General features: G+C 42.3%; 1 long non-coding RNA gene across 1 annotated transcript; it reads right to left on the bottom strand.

Moving 5' to 3' along the window:
* Positions 1 to 422: 422 nt before the first annotated feature.
* LOC143482865 (uncharacterized) lies at positions 423 to 16,595 on the bottom strand. Its single transcript, XR_013122310.1, has 3 exons — positions 16,555 to 16,595; positions 1,123 to 1,168; positions 423 to 637 (listed from the first exon to the last, which is right to left on the bottom strand). It is a non-coding gene; the product is annotated as an uncharacterized LOC143482865 (long non-coding RNA).
* Positions 16,596 to 26,847: the final 10,252 nt, after the last annotated feature.

Genomic DNA, 26,847 nt, shown 5'->3' with positions numbered 1-26,847 from the left:
CATTGAAAACTCACGTTTAGAGAATGTGACAAATAAAAGTCAAATTTCATTCAACATGTGCTTGTAATTTTTTTTATAATGAAGTGTTCCACGTGCGCTAAAAAGTGCCCTTCACCCCCCTCCCCCCCCGAGCACTTGCCCCCCAAAATGTCTGTGCACGCCACTGTGGAGATGTATTCATATAGTTCACATTCACTATAGTAAGTAGAACAAAAACATGACAGTGTTGAAATACATGAAGAACAGACTGTCAGAAGAGAGAAGGGAGACCATTTTCTCATGTACACTATTAGTTTTATAATTTTTCATAGTCTGTCCCGTGTAATTAGTCACTGAACAGGTTTACAACAGTGAAAACAGGAACTTTTCTTAATACAACAATAATATACAACTTAATATGAAGGGATATAGTTTAGGTATGTACAGGGTACTGCAGTTAGACTAGAAATACAAAATTGAATGTGTTTGAATATGCATTTCTTGGTGCACACTTGGTACAAAAGATTTCATCATGATTTAAGATTCCAACAGTATAAGCCACAATCTTGTCACCACAAGAATTTCACCAATCTTAGTCCACAAGAATCGTACATCAGAGGTGGTTCAGTTGTGTGAAATGCAGAACTCCACAATATCTCTGAAACATAAAACAAACCATCGATGAATCACAATGGGCCAAACTGTTGAGACGTCCACAACACATCACTGCCTGTGCACATTATCTTGGTTCAAAAAACAAAATGACAGATTATAAAAATTCAGCCCTGTCAAAGTTAATCTTACAAAGATAATCTAACTTTGTTCAAGTCTGTTTTTGGACATGACATGTTTATACATTTTAAAGCCAAGAGGAATTGGGCTGGAACATACACTCAGATGAAGCACTTGGATATCTAACAATTTCTTTCCCTCAACAGCTATGAAGCTAATACAGTTTTTAAATAAAGAATCAGAGTTTTGTAAAGAGTCAGATAACCACTACAATTTCATAGTTTAGAGCATGACTGTAATGATTAATTACACACAATTCAGCTGCAGTAACAATGATTTGCCTCACGAGAACCTTCTTTGTTCTCTTCAGCAAGTTCTCACATAATAATAATTTGGGTTTGTTGCACTCACGTGGGTTTATCATTGTCAGACAGTCCAGTGTCTCTTGGGTTACAACCTAAAGAATCATTGGAATATGAATATTATGTTTTGCTTTAACCCCACCAGTCCTCAAAATACAGCTGAACCACATCTGTTTCTGCACTGTTTCTATCAGGGATGTTCAGTAATCTTAATCTTTACATAAATGTCTCCTATATCGAGAGCAGACAGGATTCAGTCATGTGTTTCACAAGGAACATTCACTTCTCCACCTGCGTTATCACAGGAGAGATAGTAGAGGACGGCATATTCCAAAACTTAAAAAAAAGTGATTTACGACTTTGACCTCTAGTTGACCCCCCCCTCTCCACGCATGCATACACACACAGACACACACAGAGTAATATATCAAAATACATCTCCCCCACGTTAAAGAAATGTACAAAAAGGTGCTTCTAGCATCGTAGGAAGTTAGATGTTTCACTCGCGTGACCAGGACCCGTCCAAGCAAGCAAGCCGACATTTAATATGAACGCGTCTCGAGCAGGAGGTAAGACTTTGGAGTTATTTTGAATGTATTAAATTACTATAGTATTATTATGAAAGTAATAAAACGTAGCTAAACCTTAAATGTACTCATTTAAACATTTATACTATATTTCACAAATGATGTATAATAAGTTAACATTATAATAAGTTAACACAATAATATGTATAATTATATGTATAATAAGGTAACACAATAAGTTAAAATTGCATATTGATTGAACGTTACATTTAAAACTGTCTTCCATGCATTGTAAGAGTTCAAAGAGCATATTGAATGAACCTCGGTTTTCACAGAAAACTTTCGCTAGTTATCCTACACTGCCTTCTAACGGACATTTAATGTATTGATTTCATAAAAAGATTTCTGAGAACGGTTTTCACAGAAAACTTCTATCATTCTTCCATTAGTTATCCTACACTGCCATCTAGCGACCATTTAATGTAATGATTTTATAAAAAAAGATTTCAGATTTTGAAATGTTTTTTCAGATAATTTCCTACCGAATTAATATATGTCTATTGTTCATAATATCTAGATAATGAAGATGAATTTGAATACCAAGAGATTTCATTATATACTGATCTGGACGTCGAACGTATAGCGATTGTACATCCTTTTCGTGCATCTCCGGGTATGTTTTATTTTATTATTATTATTATTTTGAATCATTATTATTCTCATTTGACTAAATTATTCTCATTTGACTAAATTTTTTCAAAGATGATGACATCATTAATCAAGCGATGAACGACTGGGAGCCCGCTCCAGCGTTAGAAACTCAGTCAGTAATTACTGAACAGGGTCCGAACGCTTGGGAAACGCTGTCTGAAGCGAGTTCTTTGCGTTTCGACAGTGGGGAACATGCTTCACCGCTCAGAGGACCTCCTCCGTCACGTACGTTTTTTGAATGTTTTACCGAACATGATGATGTGAAAAAATGATTTCACAATTCGATAGTAAGATTGTTTACTCATCTGTACTTTAGCAGCCAGCGCAACTTCAAATCAGGAAGACGGAGCGGGTCATCTTCAGGAACATGAGCCGAATCGATATGTCATGGAGGAGGAGGAGGAGGACCTCATGACTGCTGATCTCATTCGAAGGGCAAGAGACGCTCTTGCAGCCGCTGAACGTCTGAAAGTCGCGCGTATCCACGGTACGCAGAGCCAAGTGAATTCTGCCGCGTACGCAGTGTTAAGCTCAGCTAATTTGTTTATGAACGAAGCCGTTATTAGCGTCAGAGAGCCCCTTTCATGAACCAATGTGTCTAATAAAGCATTTACACGAGTTCACTCATGAAACATAACGACATGATATATAACAACGTGTCTAATAAAGCATTTACACGAGTTCACTCATGAAACATAACGACATGATATATAACAACGTGTCTAATAAAGCATTTACACAAGTTCACTCATGATATATAACCAACATGTCTAATAAAGCATTTACACAAGTTCACTCATGATATATAACCAACGTGTCTAATAAAGCATTTATGATTTACACGACTTCATTCATTGTCTTACAGAAATAAATCACAACCTGCCTGAAGACGCGACGAACCCTCACATGTTACAAGCCGTAAATTCTCTGAATGAAGGATTGGCAATACCTATCGATTACAATGCTCAGAGCCCCGATGCCAGAACCGAGATTACACAACCAGAACAACAATACGATTGTTTCCAAGAACTAGAGCAATATCTTAGAGATTTAAATGCTACAGTAAATACTCACGTTTTACAAGCCGTAAATTCTCTGAATGAAGGATTGGCAATACCTATCGATTACAATGCTCAGAGCCCCGATGCCAGAACCGAGATTACACAACCAGAACAACAATACGATTGTTTCCAAGAACTAGAGCAATATCTTAGAGATTTAAATGCTACAGTAAATACTCACGTTTTACAAGCCGTAAATTCTCTGAATGAAGGATTGGCAATACCTATTGATTACAATGCTCAGAGCCCCGAAGCCAGAACCGAGATTACACAACCAGAACAATACGATTGTTTCCAAGAACTAGAGCAATATCTTAGAGAATTAAATAGCCAAACCTCTGATAATCAAAATAACGTACCGATTGAAATTGATGAGGAGAGACCAAATTATTCTCACCCCATGATCAATATTGACGCCGAACAAGTAGGCTGTGGAGCGGCTACAGACCCGAGCATTAGAATTAAAAAGAGGGAAAAGTTCAATAACACAGAAATTAGAAGGAAAGTAAATTTCTCCTCATTAGAGGACATCAGCAGTTTCTCTGATTTTCACAACCACGTTTTAGGGATTATAGATGAGATGGTAGACGTTGCTCGCGAAGCCGTAGAACCGAACGACGTCATGATTTTTCAAATTCACGGACCTAATCTGAGCATTTCAGAACCTATTGAAGTGACCTCTGAGGGAGTAGCGTTAGATTCGTTTCTATCACCTCTCGAGAAAGCTATGCAGAGCAACCATGAAGTGTTGATGAGCGACGCCGTTGATTTGGTGATTCAATTAGTGCACGCTCCGAGGGGAGGGGGTGGGGACAGGAGAAAATTATCAGGCCTCCTCCATTCCGAAGTTGTAAGGAAAAAGCTCAAGCATTTATACGTTTTTCTAAACGAGGGTAATAATTTGTGTTTCGCGCTGTGCGTCGCTAAGCTGTTGAATCCTGGGAGGAGTCATTTTGAGATATGTAGGATAGCGGAACAGTTACAGAGAGATGCGGAATTAAGACCCCAAGACGAAGTCGGGTTTGCGGACGTACATCGATTTGAGAGTCATCTCAACTGTAAAATTGTAGTATTGCACCGTACCGTCTCCAAAAAAGGATATTCATTTTTTCAAACCTCTGAAATCCCCAATGATCGGACTTTGTTCATATTTTTACACGATAAACATTACTATGGTGTAAAAAACATAAAAGGACTTCTAGGCGCGGCTTACTTCTGCAATTACTGCTACGCTACTTACAATGACCGCAGGAGTCACAGTTGTAAATACGCGTGCGGCGTCTGTAACGATTCCGAATGTCACAAACACAAACAGAAGAGTCTCTTACAATGCCCGGACTGTCTAAGACTGTGCAGATCTCAGTACTGTTATGACAAACACAAGGAGTCGAAAAAGACGAATGAAAACATTACGTACACATTATGCGAAAGAGCGTACTATTGCGCACAATGTAACACGATGGTTAAAACATCATTCGCTGGGCAGAAGTCTCATAAATGCATCGGTCAAAGCTGTCGTCTCTGCGGGGAAAAGTTGGATGAACTGTTTAATCATCAGTGTTTTATCGAACCTCTAGAGAAAGAAAAGCAGAGCAACAAACTCATCTTCTACGATCTGGAATGTCATCAAGCGACGGGCGTGCACGTAGCAAATTTTTTATGTTGCATGGATTTTAAAGGAGAAACGTGGACGTGGTCCGGGGAAGACTGCGTCAAAAAATTCTTTGCGAAATTCCGCAAGCCCGCATACAGCAACTATATGTTCATAGCACACAACGCTAGAGGATACGATTCCTATCTCCTGCTTAACTACCTGGTGAAAGAAGGCGTAGCTCCTGACATTGTAGCACAAGGCAGCAAAATTCTGTGTTTTACCGACCCCGAGTTTAATCAGAGGTTTATCGACAGCCTCTGCTTCATGCCTATGAAACTCTCCGCAATGCCTAAAGCTATGGGGTTCGAGTCAGACGCTAAAGGATACTTTCCACACTATTGGAACATCCCGGAACATCAGGACTATGTAGGGCCTTACCCCGCTCCCGAATTCTACGGTGCCGACAGCATGATGCCCAAAGATCGCGAGGAGTTCTTCCGATGGTACGAGAAGATCAAAGGAGGAATCTTTCTATTCAAGAAAGAGATGGCCAAGTACTGTAAGAACGACGTAAAGATTTTGAGGCGAGCCTGTCTGATATTCAGGGAAGAGATCCTGTAAAGCACAACAGTCGACCCCTTCAGTTGCATCACCATAGCCAGCGTGTGCATGAAAATCTTTAGAACAAAGTTTCTTTCTCCACACACGTTGGCCATTCCACCGTTGGATCATTACGTCAGGGGACAGAAATCTTTTTCGTCTTCTTCTATCCAATGGTTGGAGTATGTGGCGCAAAAGCGGAAGATAAACATTCAGCACGCTCTGAACGGTGGGGAAGTGAAATTTGGTAAATACGCCGTGGACGGATACAGCGAGCACAAAGGCGTGCGGAGAGCGTACGAGTTTTTAGGATGTTTTTATCACGGCTGTGATAAATGCTTCGCCTCGCACAAGCATCACCCTCTGACCCAAGGTACAACGTATGGGAGTCTACTCGAGAGAACGAAGACGAGAATTCAACACTTGAAGCACACTTACGATCTGCGAATGACCTTGATATGGGAACACGAGTGGAGCGAGATGAAAAAGACCGATGAGGATGTGAAAAGTTTTCTGAAATCATTTGACTTTCCAGAAAGGTTAAATCCCCGCGATGCTTTGTTTGGGGGGAGGACCAACGCGTTAAATCTGCACTACGTGGCTCAACCCGAGGAGAGGATCGATTACTACGACTTCACATCTCTCTACCCATTCGTCAACAAAACAAAGACCTACCCCCTCGGACACCCCGTGGTTGTATTCAAGGACTTCCTACCGATAGAACAATATTTCGGTATAGTCAGAGTCAAAGTTTTGCCCCCCAGAGGCTTGTGGGCGCCTGTTCTGCCCTACAGAGTAAACGGCAAACTCACCTTCCCTCTCTGTAGAACCTGCGTGCTACATCGGCTGTCGGAGTGCGAGCATAGCGACGACAAAAGAGCCCTGACGGGTACTTGGTGCACTCAAGAAGTGATCAAAGCCGTCGAAAAAGGCTACGTGGTGCAGAAAATCTTTGAAGTCTGGCATTTCCCCTTACGCTCCGACACCCTGTTTGCGGATTACATTAAAATGTTTTTGAAAACTAAACAGGAGAGCAGCGGGTACCCCTCCTGGGTAAAATGTGCGGCGGACGAGGAGGAATACCTGAGAGGGTACGAGGAACATGAAGGAATTCGTCTGGACGCTGGGAAAATAACACATAACCCCGCCAAGAGATCTGTGGCTAAACTAGCTCTAAATTCTCTCTGGGGAAAAATGTGTCAGCGGCCCGACAGACTGAACACGACTCTGATCACGCAGCCTGAAATGTTTTTAAAGTTTATGTTTTCAACGAGCATCAAAGTCAGGGACTTGTCGTTCTTGAACGACGATGTAGCGCTTGTGCAGTGGCGACAGGCCGACGTCAGATGCATGGACCCCGGCGTCTCAAACGTTTTCATAGGCGTTTTCACGACCACCTACGCCAGACTGGAGCTTTACGAGCTCATGGACAAATTGCAAAGAAGGGTTCTTTACACAGACACAGATTCGGTGGTGTTTGTCTCCCGTGACGGAGATTGGATGCCGCCGTTGAGCGATTATTTGGGGGGACTCACCAGCGAGCTCTCTGAAGGCGATAGCATTGTAGAGTTTGTCAGCGGAGGGCCAAAAACGTACGGTTTCCGTACATTAAAGGGTGAGAACGTTATGAAGGTTAAGGGGCTCACGTTAAATTACACCAACGATAAACTAGTCAACCTGAAATCTTTGACGGAACTGGTCGACGAACACGTTAAAAACCCCTCCCGTTCTAGAGAGATAATGACGTCCCGCAACATGATTGTCAGGGATAAAATAGGCTTCCTCCTAAAAAACAAAACACAACAGAAAAGGTTCAGGATCGTGTACGATAAGCGCATTTTGCTGCCCGATTTCAGGACTCTGCCCTACGGGTATTAAGCTTTAACATTTTTGGGTCTCCGGTCATGGAGCATTTTGATGCTAGGTTTCAGCTACCATTTTCTTGTATAGTTTGCGGACCCAGTAACTGTGGAAAATCTTTTTTTATTAAAAAGTTGTTGGAAAAATGTAATGAAACGATGTCTAAAGTCCCGGATAATATCGTTTGGTGTTATACATGTTGGCAACCTCTGTACGATGATTTGATGAACAAAATAAATGTTCGCTTTGTTCAAGGAATACCCGAATCTCTGTGTGACGACCAACTGTTTCCTATAGATAGGACTAACCTTCTCATTTTGGACGATCTCATGAACGATGCCAGCAAAAACGACGAGATTGAAAAAGCGTTTACAAAATACACGCATCACAGAAACTTGAGCGTTTTGTATTTGGTGCAAAATCTTTTCTTTCAAGGTAAGACTAGTAGAACCATCAACCTGAATGCAAACTACATGGTTTTATTTAAAAATCCCAGAGACAAGTCGCAGATCAGCGTACTGGCGCGTCAAATGTACCCCGGAAACTCAAAATACTTTATAGAGTGCTTTCAAGACGCCGCCTCTAAACCTTACGGCTATTTATTAGTAGACTTGAAAGCTCAAACGCCAGAGGAGCTCCGTCTTAGGTCAAGCGCGTTTTCCTGGGAGAATCCCGCCGTGTACGTCCCCAAGAAGAAAAAATTCAAATAACGCCGGGAAAGAAAATGTCGGCTCGACTAAGGACGAACCTACCCGCGTTGAAAACCTTATATAAGTCACAACCCCGACGTAGGAAGGTTATATTACACGAAGCTTCGCCGGAACTCATACTTTCTATATGCGAATTGGCTTTTAATCTGCTCCGCGGGAACATTCCTCTGACCGCTAAACAGTACCGTGTTTTGAAAAGACAGAAAAAGTGGATAAAACTTTTTGCGAATAAAAGAGCTTCTGTAGCTACAAAGAGAAAAGCTATTAACCAGCACGGAGGTTTCCTTCTCCCTCTGCTCAGCGTAGCCGTTCCCTTTATAAGCAGCCTGCTATCGGGCAAAGGATAAAAAATGGAGACTGCTGAGAAGATGTATTTGGTTCCTCAACATCAATTAGATATGCTTAAAAATGCGTCGACGGGTAAAGAAAATATAAGACGGACCGTTGAAAATGATTTAGACACGGTTATGCGTCACATTTTATCTAGGACGGACATGAATCCCTACGACAAGGCTAAACTTTACTCCGCGGCTTTGCAAAGATTTTTAAACGTCGTTAAAAGAGGCGAAGAAGAAGAAACGTCGCGATTAACCCTATCCCTCCCCAAGGAACCGATCAGCCAGATACAGGATCAACCGGTAGATCTAAGCGTGACCAAGGACGAGATGGTAAAAGAGGTTATCGAAAACGTACCGGCGAGAGCCAGAAAAAACGCCTCCTACATTCTGGACAAAATAGCTAAATCGGGTCAAACGGCATCGTGGAATGATGAGGGAGAGCTTGTTTTCCAAGGAAAAACGATTAAAGGCTCGCACATGCTGGACTTGATTAAAAACCTCACGGCTACCCACAAGATACCCGACAACAGACGCCCCCTAGGCTGGAATGAAATACTACACACGGTAGCTACATTAAATGTACCGTATTCCACCATTCCTAATGACGCCGTACGTCAAAAAGTGTCGACCATTAAAAACTCGACGAGTTTCGCCCCTGCTAGTTCCGATTCATCTAGTTCTGATTATGCTTTTAACTCTTCGGCGTGGGTGAATTTTGATTAAGGACATAAAGACAACAATAGGCGGTTATATCGTTTATTTGTTCATTGTAATTACAATTTATTAATAAAAATACTAAAAGACAAAATGGCGTCCGTCTAATCTTTTACAGAGCATTTAAACTTTTCGCCGGAACATGCTCGCTGATTACAAGTAACGGAACATCTCTTATTCAGTCTAGTGTACATTTTTTTGACAAAAGCTACAACCATTTTATCGTTGATTTTTACATCGTCCTTATAATTCGATATAACTTGATTAAACGATCTTCCTTTAGCCCTTTGACATAAAAAGAAAACGCAGTGAGGGCCGCAGCAAACGGAATCAAAGCTCTGAACTTGTGTAGAGTTATGTCTTATTTCTTTGCAGTTCTTTTTCATAAATGAATAAATAGATTTAGGAAAGAGTTCGTAGTCTGGAGGGTTACCGTAAGAATCAAAAAATTCTCCGGACCTTTCGTCGTTCAGACACAGGGCCAACCAGTGCTCCCCGGGCATATGACTGGGGTGCGTGTTTACGACAAACATGGCGGGAAAGCGTTTCAGCTTAATGCTAGGTAGCCGGTCGCAGGGAACCACTCCCGAAAAGACTTTCTCCAAAGCGCGGCAGCTTCTCATCACCTCGGTAAGTTCTCCTGTGTCCATGCGTTTTTATTGGTAGTCGATGAGCACGTTACGGTGGTTATTTATTTGCAGTATGGTATCGAACGTTGCGTAAATAACGAGATTTATGGTCCTCGGCAGAGGATTTTTAAACCGGAGTTCCATTCTCATATTTCCGGACTTTATCAGCGACAGATGCTGCCCTCCTTCATCGTCGGGGGATAGATTGAAAGCCAGCAATGTGTAGCCTCCTATGTACTCTTCACGACCGATGGAAAGAGCTTGATCTTTAAGGTGTTTTCCCGAAGCCAGAATTAGCGAGTGATATTCGCGAACGGCGTTACCGGCTTGAAAATTCGGTTGAAAAGGCTTAGCGGGATGTTGGGTTCCGTCCACGTAGAGTGCGATAAACTCTGTGTCGTAGTGTTTGAAATTAAAGGGGTTTTTATTGTAGGCTCCTACGTACGCGTCGTTATCCACCATTCCTATAACGACGGTTTTTGGAAGAGGGCCCAGGAACAGATTTTCTTGGGTGCATACGCGGCTCCCCGCGGGTAAACTGAAGGTCTTCATGCACACCCTTTCCATGGGGTACTTGGCTGTGGCGTTCAGAAGCGCGTGCGCGTGGCCCAACTTCACAGCGGGAGACACGGTGACTTTTTTCACAAAAAGAGAAGCCGTGAGTATTTTTATAACGTAGTCCGTCTGTCCTTCTTTCATCAGACAAAACTCGTCTTTACTCCTTACAAATTTAATTTTCAGGTCCACTCCGTTCAGTAAAAATTTATCCTGAAAAAATATATCGGAGTGAATGTATCCGATCAGGTCAAAGGGACTACTTTCGCCGCTAAACGCGGCTCTGCTTCTGAGACCCATGTTCCGACCCGCCGGGTCCGTAGCATCCATATGCTCCGCAGTGTCCTTGTAAAACATACCGCTTGAAAACTGAGTCTCCAGCGTGTCCTTGCCGTAATTCATGAGGCATTCCATGACGGCTCTGTAAGGGTACGTATTACTCGACTGACTGATGAGGCGGTCTCCTAGCATAACGTCCACTTGTGAAAAAAGGGAGGCTATCGGGTAGTTCACGACTCCGACCTTTGCGTCGGCGGCTATGTCGGTTCCGTCAGGGTTTGTGATTTTACATCTTAGGTATAAAAAAGTGTTGTTGAGATCCAGGTAATCGTCGCTATTACCCGCTACGTAAAAATCTATCGGCGCTCCTCCGTCTGCAACGGATGAAAGCGGCGGTATTTCCACGTACGCATACTTTTCGATACTTGTTTGAGTATAAGGCAGAGTGAAGATATCCAGTTCCGTTTTGGCGCATTCGGTCGACATACTATGCAGAAAGGCCATAGCTGTTCTAGAAGATGTTCAGTTTTCTTTTGTTGTCGGAGGAAGGACGTTTACCGCTTCTTCGTTTGGTTTTATTCTTCACTTTGACCTTACTCGCGACGACGTTGCGTTTTTTATACGATGACGTGAGGCGTCTTCCGGGAGGACACCTAGCGTTCCTGCGGGCAATGGCGGCGAGTCCCGATCCCTCTTGCTTCTTGGCCACAATGTTGCTAATCACGTCGCCTACTATCCCTTTCGCGGCGGTTTTTAAATGAGGCGTTGCAATAGAGAATCCTCTTTTGATAAGGGGAACCGCCATCCTAAAAAGCGATTTGAACATACCACCGAGTCCCGCCCCATACATGACCGGAGACCCTTGGAACCCCGGAAGACCATTTCCGGCTTGATGCTTATAGTAGTCCACATAGATCTGAGGATCTCCGTAACTCGTTCGATGCATTTTTTTTTTCTTTCTTTCTTTTCTTCAAATGCAGAATGAATGTTTTACCGGTCTAAAGTGAAGTTTAGCTATAACTTTCCCGTATTGAAAAGGTACTTCGATATTTTGATCGGATTTGATTTCGACGGTTATATCGTTTATGAGAGCTTTGGTAACACGTACGTAGTGTGGCTTATCATACGATACTGTGACGAAATCGTGTTTATTCCCCCCTATATGTACGCATCTCAACAGAGGCACAAAGCTGTCCCCCACTCTCTGATATTGTATAATATCGGTATACATGAACAATGAGTAAATCCCTCCGCGAAGATCCGTAGGGAAGGGTGCCTCCGGCTCTTCCTGCATGAGGTGTTTGGATGCCAGACCGAGAATAAGCGAAAGGTTACCTTTAGCCTCCAAACAATAGGGTTTGGGGGAGGCCGCAAGTCGGATTTTGTTTATCAACGGACGGTATTCTAACTTTAGTTCGGGGTCAAAAGATTTCATCTTCTTATTCATTTCCTTTACGATGAGGTTTATGTCATCGTAATACCCTTGCGAAATAAAAAACCTCTTGCTCTCGACGCCTTCCCTTCTAACTATAAAGGTAGGTTCCATGCCGTTCTTCTCATGCAGATTGAACCACGTGTTAGGATATTGCACCTCCGTGAGTGCTACCTCCCACTCACCAGACAACTCTATAGGTTTTAAGAAATGCGTCCTGTAGCACGAAATTCTGTTATTGGGGTATACGCCTCTCGAAGCGTTGCTCGGGAGAGTAACGAAGAATCCGCTTTCCTCCATGATTACGGAGTTATAATTTTATGCAAAAGTACAACGCCTCCTTTTATCCTTTCACGATGTCGCGGACTTCCTCGGCAGGAATCCACGAGTTAAACTTGTCCGGCCATCCGACCCACTTGACCAGACAAATCTTTCGGTTCCTAGTCTTTTCAGATATAATCTTTTCTATTTTAAAAGCCTTATCTTTACCGAGTATAATCTTTTGCAGCTCCTGCTCGTAAAAGGTTCCTTGTAAATTCTCACCGTCGTAATCTTGCAGTTTGTATACGGGAGGATCTCTCCCTATTCGTTCAGAAACGGTAAAATATTCATCCGTAAAGTTCTGTACGTAACCTTTCTCAAACTGATGTTTTAATCGCGAAATTCTAACGGTATCGCCGACTTTAAACTTGAAACTCAATTTTTTTCTTTGCTCTCTCGGCGCAAACAATCCATACAGGGTTTTAAAAACTTTGAAAGAGTTTCCCTCGTTCACTTCTGAGGGCTTCATTTTGATGCTGCTATGATAGCTGCGGTTGTAGGCGTGAACCAGGTCTTGCACCACGTCTACGTATTTTCTCGTATTGACGGCCGTGAAGTATCTCCACATTCTGGTTTTTAACGTCCTGTTGAACCGCTCACACACGCAGGCTTTCTGTCCGGTCCCGGTAGCAAAGTGAACGATGTTATTGTTTTTCATTAATGCCTGGAATCTGTTGTTAAAGAATTCTTTCCCTTCGTCGGTCTGAAGTTTTTTAGGAACCCTCCTCTCCTTGAGAATCGATTCGAAGGCCTTGGTAACCTCGACGCCGGTCTTGTTCTTTAGGACGCGCACCCACGCGTATTTGGATAGTATATCTATACAGGTTAGCATGAACTTTGCACCGTCGTTATGCTCCGATAAGCCGGACATATCTACCAGATCGGCTTGCCATTGCTCGTCAATGTGTTTCACGACTACTCTGTTTCTTTTAAATTTCCCTGAGACCGGTTTATGTAGAGTGTAAGCATCCTGCGCCGCTAACCAGGTTTTGATTTTTTCAGCATCTACTTTTTTACCGGTCTTCTCCTCAACGCTCCTTTGCAGACCCGCTACCCCACCGTAAGACCCGGGGTTTGAGGGGTTATAGTAAATCTTTTTCAGCAAACGTTCGGTCATGTTGATCCGAATACAATGATGCAACAAATACGTTGTTTCGTGGTTTTATTATCAAACTTGGCACATGAGATTACATTGCTTAATAGTTTTTATAAAACAAAACTTGACATGAGATTACATTGCTTAATAGTTTTTATAAAAAGAAAATGGCAAATGAGGATACATTGCTTAATAGTTTTTATAAAAAGAAAATGGCAAATGAGGATACATTGCTTAATAGTTTTTATAAAAAGAAATTGGCAAATGAGGTTACAATGCTTTATGGTTTCATAAACAAACTTTTGGCAAAAGAGATTACATTTATATTATGTTCATTTAATAATGAAAGAGTATGTTCAAAGGCTTCTTTTACATCAACCTTTTCATCTTTACTTAGTTTCAAAACACACACGTCGGTTACAAAGGTGAAAATGCATAATAGGTGAGCGTCTTTACATACAAAGGGTTTTTCAAACATGCAAGAAAGAATGCGTGATATATACGTATGCGTCGGATAACTAGTATTATTGGCTTCGGTGATCAGAGAACTCCATAGACCGCTAGATTCCCGTACTACACACATCAGTTTTTTTAAAGCAGATAATCTCTCATCGGCGAGATCGTAAGCTGTGACGTCGACGGTGTTGCTGAACAAAGAGATCATGTCCCTTATTAATTGATTGTTCTCGGATGTAGAACCGTCACGCCTGCTGACCAGGTTTCCCATAGTTTAGAACATTTCCTCTCAATTTTCAGACTGTTGAGGCTTCTTTTTCAGACGACTCGTCAAGGGCCATGGTTTCTTGCAGCGTCCAAATGTCCTTAAGGCGCTCCTGCAGGTCCTCGCACAGATCCTGACTTTGCTCTTCAATCTCTCTCAGAGCATCTTTGATGTTACTTTCGTGTTTTAGCTCCATCATCATCGCCTCAGCAGCGGCGGAGATCTTGCTGTGAGGAGGTGGATTTGAGACACCGCACATATTCAGCGCTACGGTCACCGTTTGCGGGAACCACGGCTTGAACACCTTCTTAAGCAGCTTGGGTAGGTTCAGACAGAAATAGCTAGGGTCAGGGTCGCTCAGGCATTGGTGCTGACGTTGACTCGGGTGATCGATAGCGCATCCGTTGCAGTTTTCCTTGATATCCTTATCGATAATCCCATCCAGCAGGGTTCCGATCACGGTTCGAATGATCTTTAGCACCTTCGTGCTGAGAACGCCGTCTATCTCATCGGCTGTTTTTTCGACTGAAGGTGTTTCGGGAGGCACGTTCTCTTTATCTTCAGGATCTGAAGGAGGCTGTTCTTCGTCGTCATTAGAGCTCGACGAGGAAGAGGTCTCGAGATCCTCCTCTAGGTTCGCCATGTCGATGATGACCAGTTTGTCGATGATGACCAGTTTGTCTTGCTCGGCTATGGTCGGCTCATTTATATCGGATGATGAGGAGTGGGAGGAGTCCTCTTCGTAGGGTTCCTCGATGATTTGCGACGGAGGCACGACTTTTTCTTCTTTGCACTCCTCAAACATGCCGTACAGATTCGTCTTAATAGTTTCAATGCCCATGTTTTTCATCATATTCTTGAACAGATTATCGACCATGGCGAAATACTTTAGCATGTGGTACCAGTTGAGACGCCCGTACTTCACCTCACCATTTTTCCCAACGTCATCTCCGGGAGCCCCGCGTTTACGCGAGCAGGTCACCGCCAAACAGAGGTCTACTACTCCCTCGGCGAGCATACACGCTCGGATGTTGAAAACGTGGTACGGGCTTCTGTAACCTTTCCATTCGTGCTCCTTAATAGTATGAAGCGGCACTTCTCCTCTCTCCACAAGGTATTCAAACTCCGTACACCATCTTCGGAACTCCTTCCAGTCGTACAGATCGTATTCCACTTTCTCTGTAGCATTCTCAAATATAAGGGCGGCCGTTCTTGGGATCGTGAAGAAGGTAACCGTGCAGGTGTTCTCGTCAAAAAAGTACCCTCCGCCACCCCTTCCATCTTTCAGAGGCCAGTAGCGTTGAGTGTCGCCGTGCGCCATCGGATCGATTCTTCGGGGTGGAGGGTGGGGGTGGAGGGTGGGGGGGGGGGGGGGGGTGGAGAGGGGGGGGTCAACTAGAGGTCAAAGTCGTAAATCACTTTTTTTTAAGTTTTGGAATATGCCGTCCTCTACTATCTCTCTCACAGGTAGGACCCACAGCTTTATTATACCAAAACAACAAGAAGAAACAACATAAAGGGTGTGTATTCTGTAGGAGATGAGGAGACATTCCTGACTGTAGCTAGACTGTAATGGAATGGTGTGTTTTTATCAGCTTTAGAAAGCCTGGTAATGTGTGAATGATTTGTTAATATTGCGAAACTTATAGTTTTAACCTGTGGAGCACCAGTTCAGCTACTTTTTACATTATTTTTCCATTGTTTGGTCTGAATCTATGCTGGAGATCTTATGTGAAATGGTCGGTTTTTAAGAAGTCAGGAACTTCATTCACAGCTGTTTCCATGGTGAGAAAATATAAGCAATGTGATCTTAGAAACACAGTGTCACATCTGGCTCCGCCCTCACCTGTCAATCATGTTTTCATTCACCGTGTGCTCAGTGTTTTAATTCCAGTTGTCACACCTCCTGGTTTAGTCCTCTGCCTCTGGTTATTAGTTACACCTGTGTCTAGTTCCTCGTTAGTCGTGTGAATATACATCCTGTGTTTCTTACTGGTCATTGTCCATATCTCTGTCTTACAGCCTCTGTGGTATGTTCATTGTTTGTTTCCGTGATCTTTAGCTTGTGTTTTTGTAAGCCTGTTTGTTATATGTTTTGTTCAATGTGTCTCTGCCTGTTATACATGTTGGCAAACTGAGCCTGGTCCATTCTAATGACTACGATACTGGACTTGCCCTTAATAAATATCTCATTCTTCTCAATGAATCACTGTAATCACATCCCTGACGCCATTCATGTGTTCAAACCATGGTTGTTGTAATAATAGTTATGGAATGTAACAGGAAAAAAAAAATGTACTTAATAAATTATAGATCAATAATACTGATGGTACCTGGAGTGGTCTGTGGAGTCGTCTTTCTGATGCTGGTTTTCTTGTTAATAAGATTCTCTGACTGTGTCTCTGCAGAACACAAACAGTAAATTAGAGTAAAACCCCACATGTGATGCTGAGGTGTGAGAAGCTTCATGAAGTCTTTAAAGCTCTGTGAGAAAGTGAAGTTTGAAAGATTGTTCACATTGTGCGTTGTGTACAGGAATGGTCTCTCTAATGCTGGTTCTCACTGTCAGGTGTCTCTGTCAGTATGAGGCAAGATTAAGCATGAAATCTCAAATCAACACAGTAATATCAAACACTGTGTGATTATGGTCACAATACTATCTGTTCTGGTACCTGGAGTGGTGTGTGGATTGATATTTCTAATGCTCGTTTTATTATTGTCAGGTGTCATTGTCACAGTTGTTGTCACTATGAGGAAATAATTAACAAATTAACCTGTCAAACTCATTCTAGTATCAGTGAGAACATTTTTCAGTAAGATGTGCTCTGGTTGCTACCTCTGTTCTCCATACTGAGAATGCTGCATTCAGGACACAACAGAGAACAAATATGAAAGAGTCAAACTGAATAGGACCAAATCTAGTATCACACCACAGACACAGGATTAGTTATTCAGTCACTCATTATGTTTTAAATGTTCACCGACATATAATTTCACCATTTATATACTTACAATTTAATTAAAACACAAATGTACATACAAACATACCTGTGAGTGCATCAGTGACTGTGAGGTGAACAGGAACCTGTACATCTCCAATAGAGCACCAGTACCAGCCAGCATCACTCTTCTTCAGTCCAGTCATCTCCACCTTGAAGGATCTTATTCCTTCCCTGATCCACACTGCTGAATTCTGGGATGCGTGAGTCCTCCCCACTGTGTAGCAGCTCCAGTCTGTAGATCTGCACCACTGCTTCTGTTTATTCTGATATGCAGCACTGTAGAGACACTGGACACTGACGCTGCTCCCCTCCTCTCCACTCACTCTGCTCCCCAACACAGACACCGCAGGAGCTGAACAAACACATATAAATACAGCAGTGTAAACATGTCCTCCACCATAAGAAACATCTGATAGAAGCCTTACAAACAGTCAGCAAGTCTATATCTAATACAGAGGGATAGGTATATGTATAGGTATTTATTCATCATACATTGTACAAGTACAAGATGAAATGCTTTTTTGCCCAGGGCCCAGTGTTAAAGCACCGAAAACCCAGAGCGGCGGTGGCATTACTGCACCTGCCTCGACGGGCGCCGCCGTTTACACAGAATGGAAGTGTAACGTTTGTGACGGGCAGGCATGACGCAATTGCAGAATTTAAAGGGTTTTAATGAAGAGAGAGACAAACACGACTAACCACAGAAGGCAGAGGGAGCTAGGCTAACGATAGGGAGAGAACACCAACGACACGGGTAAGCTAAACTACAGAGAAACGTAAACGCAAAAACCACAATGGACCTAGAACTACGAAACATATGTGAGGGGAGGTATACAATGAAGGGAGCAATGATGCTGGGACAACAATAGCGTAGACTACAAACTAAACAGACAAGGAAATATAAACTACAAGTGATTACCTAAGACGAGGAACATGCACGAAGTAAACACAAGCACGAAACACGGGGGGAACCAAACCAACATACAAAGACTAGAAACAAAACAGAGAGGGTACAAGGGCAAAGGCATGAACAGAATGCAAGGTACAACTGAGGAACAATGAGGAACTCACGTACAGGGAATGACCGACAAGGAATGAAACACTCGGGGTTCTTTATACACAGAGACGAGACGGTGAAACAAGACTCAGGTGTGCGAGACTAACGACGAGGGCGTGACAGACAGACGAAGGGACGAATGGGAGCGGGAGCTAGGCGGGACCAGGGAGGAGGGAGGGGCTGGACGTGACAGGAAGAGAAACATAGAGATAACGTTGGGAGAAGACAAAAAAATATGACCACAGATTATTCTCACAACAGGACAACAGTCTGTGTGCATGCAAAAAATCTCCATCGCACATACAGCATTGATAACACAGACAGTAAGCAATGAGAGGTGTGATTCATTGATAACACAGACAGTAAGCAGTGAGAGGCGTGATTAATTCAGATGGGGAGGGGGGAGCCAGAAGCCTGGCACACAGTTTTTGTGTCAAAGTTCGCAGTGGAAGGCGAAAGCCATCTCTGACAGTCTCTGTGTGGGGGTAGGAGCAGGTAATCAAGACGACGACCTTCTGAGAGAAATTTGTTTGGGCGCCAATGCAGATAATCATGAATGAAGAATTTAGCAGGGAGCTCGTCCTTGAGCATTTGAGCACACAAACTCCCCTTAAGTCAGCGGTCTCCCAACTGATCCAACTTCACGTGTAGAGCATTGATTCCCTCCATGATCACTTTTAAAAGTCACAGTCTGTGTTTCAACAGTTCCAACAGTTCCAACAGCTCTACCCACCGCGTCAATCAAGTTGGGCAATTTTCGTGGGCGTTCGATAACTGACCCCACTCTTTTAATTTCCCAATACACCAGGGCAACGCCTAATCCAATCAGCAGAAACCCAGTGATCAAAGTTTCAAATAAGAACGCGTCCTCAACATCTTCCAGGGAGAGAGGCGCAAGACACAAACTACACCACGTCCCCCCTGAGCCAGGACGGTCCGTCCAGACATGTGGGTTCTCCCACACCAGAGGCGGTCTTTGCATAGAGGCGTTGCTAGGCAATTGCCTTGGGCCCCTCCCACTGTAGGGCCCCCTTGTCTAGCTAAAGCCAGGTTCACACTACACGACTTTTCAGTTGTCAGGTTTTTGTGCCGTTCGCACTACACGACTGGTTGTGCTGTAATCGCGAGTCTTTCAGTTGTTGTGGCTTTCACACTACATGACTGATCGGCGACGTGGGCTCACGAATCAAACGACTGGGGAATCGCCGACTCGTCTGGCTGCCGTCCAAAAACACGAGAACACGAAAACGAAACACTCGCGAGAACCAGCAACACCACGTAGAAGAAAAAAAAACAATGTACATGTACTCCACATTTTCGTTATTATTATTTTTTTACCGTTTAACCACTCCATAGTCCCAAATTGCCAGAATTATTTAATCTCTCCGTTGTAGTGAACATAGATATAGTCAATCGCACTATTTCTCCAGTGCTGTCACAATAACTTAAACACAGTGTTGTAGTAAAGTTGTATGAAGCTAGACGCTGCTGTTGACTCACAGTCGCCAACTGGGCTACATATTAAACACGCTAGATATCTGCCGGTCGTCTGCGATGATTTGGCGACCACTCGGCGACGGCTAGGCGAGCGTCTTTCAGCAGTTCACACTACACGACTGAGCGAGTGCCGAGTGATCCCCGATTTGCCTCCGACCACAGTTTCTGTCGGCAATCAACAAAAAACAGTCGGCGACTGATAAACCAGCCTAAAATCGTGTAGTGTGAACCTGAACTTATTTCTCGCATATTAATGTTGATGGGCCCCCTAGCTAAATTCGCCTTGAGCCCCCAAATTGCTAAGTCCGCCACTGTCCCACACCATGACTCCACATGGAAAAAATAATGCCAATTGCGTTGAGAGACCACTTGATCAAATCCATTTTCTTTGCTAAAGTTCGAAGAACCACGTCAGGAAACTAAGACGAGACAAAGAAGCTAAGCTAGCTGAAACAGAGGGAGTGCAAGAGCAGAGATAAAGTGCGACCGCCTCTCATGAAAGCCGGAAGAGAAGGATTTCTTACCTGCACTAACTGTCAGATACAAATAATCCTTATCATCCGGTTTATGTTTATTACCAATTTCAGCAGCACACCAGTACCATCCAGAGTGATTGGTGTTCAGTCTGTTCAGTTCCACAGTAAACATATTGTGGGTTGGATGATCAATAACTGATGTGCTTCCATTTGTGTTTGCATAAGCTACTAAGATGCAAGAGGACCAATAGTATCCATGACACCAGAATTTGTTGTTTGATTTATAGGATTCATCATAAAAACATGGAATAGTGACAGAATCTCCACTTTTTACAGCAACGTGCTTCAGCGTCCTCATACACTCTGAGTCTGCAGACACACACACACACAGCACTCTGAAATAGGTCAGCTAATAAAGGACCAGTTACACCCATGAAACTGAAGACCACACAGGTGGTTCATAGGAGTGAACCAGCGCTGATCTTACCTGAGATACAGAGGAGAAACACAAAGAGAATGATAGAATCCATGAGAGAGTAACAGCACATGTAACACTTCGTGCAGGGCACAAATGACCAAATTATACACTTCCTGAATTGGGTGAGAGACACTTGGTCTGAGTCATGTGCTTATTTTTCTCACATTTTTACATCTCTCTCTTCTGCTTATTCACTAATGAAGACACTCAAAACAAAGTATTTAAAACAATAAAAAAGGAAAAATAACAATTTATAAAGTTAAATTTATAAAAAAGTATAAATTTATAGAGTTGTCGCTCTATCACTTCTGTGTGCAACACTTTTCTCAGTAAGAGAAAAAAAAATGAAGAAAATCAAGTGATGAAAAAACTATAGAGAAACGAAAATATTAAAAAGTGAAAACTTTTCTGAAACAGCAAATAGAAGGACAAGAATCAGTGACGTTATTTGTGGTGCTACTTTTGTCAAACACGCACTTCATATGGTGATGTTGGACATTATAGAAGAGGTGTGATAGTGCACATTAAATAGTTGTCTTCTACATTAGAGAAAGTGAACGACACGGCCAGTACTGAGAGGAGAGAGGAGTAACACACACCTGCTGTTAAAGGCTGATGAGCTGAATCTGTACTGATGACAGAATAAACAGTTTTATTCAACATTGTGTGATGTGATTGGCTTCTTGTGCATTTTGGTAACTGGATGCATTCAGTGGTTCAGAGGACTGTGTGACCGTCTCATTGGACAGCCAGTGTCTCGTCTTTAGGCCACAACGCTTCATTTACAGCGTGTCTGAAGTAGAGCAGTGTGATGCACTCTGGGAAAACCTCCTCCTGTAGGTTACAGCCTCACTCTGCAATCGTACCCATATTAGACTGACAACCAGCACCACTGTGTCCAGTAAAGACATGTGGTTACACTGGCAATCACTAATATATATCTTATATACATTGTATACAGGGGCGAGGCTAGGGTATTTTTAGTGGTGCTAGAGCACCACCGTGAGGTTGCTCAGCACCCCCTGGCTCAACACATTTTTAAAATATTATATTGTGCAAAAAACTTGCTCTGCACCTGCGCAATACTTTGGTTCGACTGGCCAATCTGGCAACCCTGCTTCAAAACGAGGCTTGTGACCAGTCCACTTATCAACTATATCTCTTCTGATTGGTTGGCACATTCACGGGACTGCTTGCTGCTAGAATTGTCTACAGCTTGGCATTGTGTTCTGGTCGTAAGCTAGCTGTTCACATTCTACATTTCTGGATCTGCGAGGCAGTCAGCACCTGAGCTGGGGTGAGAAGGTATGTTTCTTCACTGCAAAAAAAAAATCTTAACAAGTAAAATTAAGTAATTTTAAGGCAATAAGTCTTTTTTTCTCTGATAAGAATTTTTTAATTTTTTCTAGCGTTTGTTTTTCTTTACTCCCAAAACAAATGTTGAGTTATCTTATAACTTATCTTAAGTTATCAATATTTGTCTCAGGCTCTCTGTTATCCCTGTGAAGCCACCATCTTTTGAAATGAAGTCAAGATTGAATGTTGTAGGGGAAAACACAACTCAAAGCAAAACTAATACGGCTCCAAAATTGATAAATGTACTAGTTCGCCTTTTTTGGTGAGAAAAAATGTGCCTCTGTCGTGAGCACTGGGGGAGCTGGGCACCCCTAAAGACCAGATCCTAAAATCGCCCCTGATTGTATATATATACACTACCGTTCAAAAGTTTGGGGTCACTTAGAAATGTTCTTATTTTTGAAAGAAAAACTGTTTTTTTTTTCAATGTAGCTAACATTAAATGCATCAAAAATACACTCTATATATTATTAATGTGGTAAATGACTAATCTAGCTGTAAACGTCTGTTTTTTTTTATTATTTTATTTAAATTTTACAACTTTACATACAAATAAGCCACATAGTACCCACCCAACCACCCACCCACCCACTCACAAACTCTCAGAAAGCAAAAATAAATAAACAAATTAGTAACAACAATAATAATAATTTAAAAATATATAGTAATAAGAAAGAAAAAAAAAGACTTTAATAATAAATAAATAAAAATAATTAAAAAGGGCAGCACACTTATTAACTGTTTATCATTGTTTATCCTTTAGGCATTGCTAGTTTGGTCTTTTTGAACATCTGGTTTTTAATGCAATATCTACATAGATGTACGGAGACCAGTGATGCCGGTCGGACTACTTTTTTCAGTCGGACTACTTTTTTCAGTAACGAGTAGTCTAACGCAACTACTATTTAAAAACTAGTAGTCAGATTAAAGTTACTTATCTAAAACATCGTGCGTTACTATTTCTGCATTTTGGGGGAACGTAGGTTATATTTATTCGTTCTTATTTTTTGGCTACACACGGTTACGTCATCTCTGCTCTGCGGCGCCAAAGTCAGATGTGAACAATATGGAAGGAGAGGTTCCCCTTTAGCAGCTGGAAATACAGGCATTATTTTGATTTTATTTCGGTTAAGGATGACAACATTAAGGTCTGTTGTACACTCTTTGCTGGCGACAGAGTGCTGTCTACCTTCAAAAACACAACGTCAAATCTGAAAAAAACGGGGGGTTGCGAGTGTAAATTGTTACCGGGCGGGGTGTAAAATGGACTAAATTAAGAATTATATCGCGATCTATCGATCGCCGGTGGTTGGCGACAGAGCGAACTAGTAACTCATTGAATCGTAGATGTGGATCAGAGGTAAATAAACTAGATTTTTTTTTTTGGCGTGAGATATCGGATGTAAGGGGTGTGAGCGTGTGAAAACGGTCAAATGCGTGTGTCTCACATTCAATGCGTGAGAGTTGGCAACCCTGTAAGTGGGCGGAGTTGAACAGAAAGACTGTCTTATTTATTTTTTATTTAAAAAACATTTAAGCCAATTTCAAGAAAAAGTTTACAAATGCCAGTGTCATTTTTGATGTTCCGGTTAAAATACAAGTCAATAAAGTGAGTATTGGCAGAACTGGTAGTCATTTTCATGTTATAGGGGCGGGGGATCATCCTCTGCTGAAAGTAACTAAAAGTAATCTAACTTAGTTACTTTTAAAAGCAAGTAGTCAGTAACTTAACTGAGTTACCTTTTAAAGAAGTAGTCAGTAGTCGGATTACTATTTCAAAGTAACTATGGCAACACTGATGGAGACCCATTTCCAACAACCATCACTCCAGTGTTCTAATGGTACATTGTGTTTGCTAACTCTGTAAGGAGGCTATTGGATATGTAGAAAACCCTTGAAACCCCTTGTGCAAGTAGGTTAGCACAGCTGAAAACAGTTTTGCTGAGTAGAGAAGCTATAAAACTGACCTTCCTTTGAGCTAGTTGAGAATCTGGAGCATTACAATTGTTGGTTCGATTAAACTCACAAAATGGCCAGAAAAGAAAACAACTTTCAATTGAAACTCGACAGTCTATTCTTGTTCTGAGAAAGGAAGTCTATTCCATGCGAGACATTGCCAAGAAACTGAAGATTTCCTACAACGGTGTGTACTACTCCCTTCAGAGGAGAGCACAGACAGGCTCTAACCAGAGTAGAAGGAGAAGTGGAAGGCCCCGCTACACAACTGAGCAAGAAGACAAGTACATTAGAGTCTCCAGTTTGAGAAATCGACGCCTCACAGGTCCTCAACTGGCAGCTTCATTAAATAGTACCCGCAAAACGCCAGTGTCAACGTCTACAGTGAAGAGGCGACTCCGGGATGCTGGCCTTCAGGGCAGAGTGGCAAAGAAAAAGCCATATCTGGCTAATAAAAGAAAAAGATTAATATGGGCAAAAGAACACAGACATTAGACAGAGCAAGATTGGAAAAAAGTGTTATGGACAGACGAATCAAAGTTTGAGGTGTTTGGATCACACAGACGAACATGTGTGAGACACAGAACAACTGAAAAGATGCTGGAAGAGTGCCTGACACCATCTGTCAAACATGGTGGAGGTAATGTGATGGTCTAGGGTTGCTTTGGTGCTGGTAAAGTGGGAGATTTGTACAAGGTAAAAGGGATTTTGAATAAGGAAGGCTATCACTCCATTTTGCAACACCATGCCATACCCTGTGGACAGTGCATGATTGGAGCCAATTTCATCCTGCAACAGGAAAATGACCCAAAGCACACCTCCAAATTATGCTCAAACTATTTAGAGAAGAAGCAGGCAGCTGGTGTTTTATCGGTAATGGAGTGGCCAGCGCAGTCACCAGATCTCAACCCCAGTGAGCTGTTGTGGGAGCAGCTTGACCGTATGGTATGAAAAAAGTGCCCATTAACCCAATCAAACTTGTGGGAGCGTCTTCTGGAAGCATGGGGTGAAATTTCTCCAGATTACCTCAGCATATTAACAGCTAGAATGCCAAAGGTCTGCAATGCTGTAATTGCTGCTAAGGGAGCATTCTTTGACGAAAGCAAAGTTTAAAGTAGAAAAATATTTCAAATAAAAAGAAAACATTATTTCTACCTTGTCAATGTCTGGACTATATTTCTATTCATTTTCCAACTCATTTGATAAATAAAAGTATGAGATTTCAGGGAAAACACAAAATTGTCTAGGTGACCCCAAACTTTTGAACGGTAGTGTATATATTAGGGGTGGTGTCACGCCTGGCTCTGCCCCCTCCCTGTCTGTCTAGCCCGGCTCCTCCTCCCCTGGTCTTCTGTTTAGTTCCACCTCTCGTTTTGTCATTGGTTTCAGCTGTTGCTTGTTTGAGTGTTCGTTTGGGTTTGTATTTATTCAGTGTGTTTCAGGTCTTCAGTGTGGGTCAATGATGATGTTGATAGTTTTGCTTCTGTTCATGTCTTAAGCTAGGTGAAGAGTTTTTGGGTTGTCTTTCTCCATGTTGCAGTTGGATGTGTGTGCCTGGTTTGAATTTCAGTGTGTAAGGTTTGTTTCTGGTTTGTCACGTTTCCCTTTGTTGTGTTCAGTTTGCCTGGTGTTGTATATGGTTAGTTTTCGTTGAGTCATGTTTCCTTATGTTGTATTCTAGCTGTGTGTTGTCCTGAGAGTTTGTGTTTAAGTTTAGTAGCCTATGTGTTCAGTGTTTCCTAATTCAAAGTGTATAGTATGCATTATGGTCTTCATTTCTGTTTGTTCTACTTAGGTCTTGTGTTTAGTTCCGGTGTCCTTGTATTGCCTCTAGTCTTACGTTTTGGTTTGTTCATTATCTTTATGTGTCTCTTAATAATACAAGTTTGAGTTCACTTGGGTATGTGCTGCGTCTTGTTTTGTTAGTAGTCTTTGTGTCTGTTATATGGTAAAACATGCCACGGAAGAGTAGAGTTATCCGTGTGGGCACTTTACGGTTAGCCAGTATGACTACCTCTAGCAGCCTTGAGTCCCGCTCTCTAATGCCAGTGCGTCCGCCCCCTAGTCATGGTACCACCCCACCGTTACAGGTGGGCATAGATTAATATTTTTAATCTAGATTAATCTCACTGAAATCTTGAAATTAATCTATATTAAAATGGCTCATATGCGTGTTACCCAAGTAATGACTAAAAGTCAGTTTTTGAGATAGGGTTTCTTAATACAGAGGGTGCATTAGACCAGGGGCTCATCACCTGTTTCCAAAATGTATCAATGACTGTTTGAGAAAGCTGTTCTACTTTAATACTTGAAGAAAAAAAAACATGCTCAATAAAATGTAGGCTACTCGTGTTCAATGGTTTATTCAGTTAAACATGAATTTGTAAGCCTACATACTGTACATTAAAAGGGGTTGATAACATGTTTATTCAGCTAAACATGATATTTGAAATGTAAGCCAACATTTAGTACATTTAACCTCACGGATGAAATTTGGGGTGGACTTTTTCAAAAGCCGGTTTTGGTCCTCTGCAGTTTTAACGGTTAAAAATAAATATTTAAATAGCGACGAATCTAGCACTAGGACCATGCAGAAAACGACCGCTCCGAGCTCCGCTCCGGTAACATTTTACGTTCCTAAAATGAATTTTCCATAAAGCAAACCTGGCGACTTCATGGCTGCATCCATGTAAACACACGTACGATTTGTAATTCACAGGTTTGAAAACTCGTTCTCGCCCCTACTGTGCATTTTGGTTAGGAATACAGCCAGAGCCGGCCCTGACCAATGTGGTTCCCTGGGC

This window comes from Brachyhypopomus gauderio, chromosome 19 (assembly GCF_052324685.1).
Source record: "Brachyhypopomus gauderio isolate BG-103 chromosome 19, BGAUD_0.2, whole genome shotgun sequence".
NCBI lineage: Eukaryota > Metazoa > Chordata > Actinopteri > Gymnotiformes > Hypopomidae > Brachyhypopomus > Brachyhypopomus gauderio.
Note: the sequence above shows the minus strand (reverse complement) of the source record. Positions and strands in the feature narration are given on the sequence as shown.